Source organism: Gavialis gangeticus, unplaced genomic scaffold (assembly GCF_001723915.1).
Source record: "Gavialis gangeticus isolate Ggan-Ray unplaced genomic scaffold, GavGan_comp1, whole genome shotgun sequence".
Classification (NCBI taxonomy): domain Eukaryota; kingdom Metazoa; phylum Chordata; order Crocodylia; family Gavialidae; genus Gavialis; species Gavialis gangeticus.
The window spans coordinates 846,685-847,181 of record NW_017728960.1 but is presented as its reverse complement, the minus strand read 5'-3'; positions in this window follow the sequence as shown (position 1 = coordinate 847,181).

Here is a 497-nt window from a genome sequence, read left to right as displayed (position 1 = left end):
CATTTGATGATTAATAAATTCATTTATGTAAAAAGGCTGATTACAAAAAAAAATAAAGAAGTACAAGCATAGCCAAAGAGTATTCATACTTAAATTTGAGGTAATTTATTTTTCTTTTTGTCTCACAATGTTTTTTTAATTAGTTGTAATTCAATGTTTTGGTTGATTTCTTGTCTACTAGAAAATGTATAGGTTGATAAACCAGCTTTGTCAGCCAATCAAAACACTAACCTACTGATACATAGATGAGAATTTAGCTTGGGTCAGGTCCCAGAGGACTAGAAAAGGGCCAATGTGATCCCTATTTTCAGGAAGGGGAGGAAGGAGGATCTGAGTAATTATGGGCCAGTCAGTCTCATCTCCATCCTTGGAAAGGTCTTTGAAATGATTATGAAGGATTATATTTGTGGGTGTAGCAAGAAACCCTTTTGTCTGCCCCCCCACCCCCATCAAACGTGAAGCTCCTCCATGTGGCAAAAGCCCCTCTTTTAGTATTT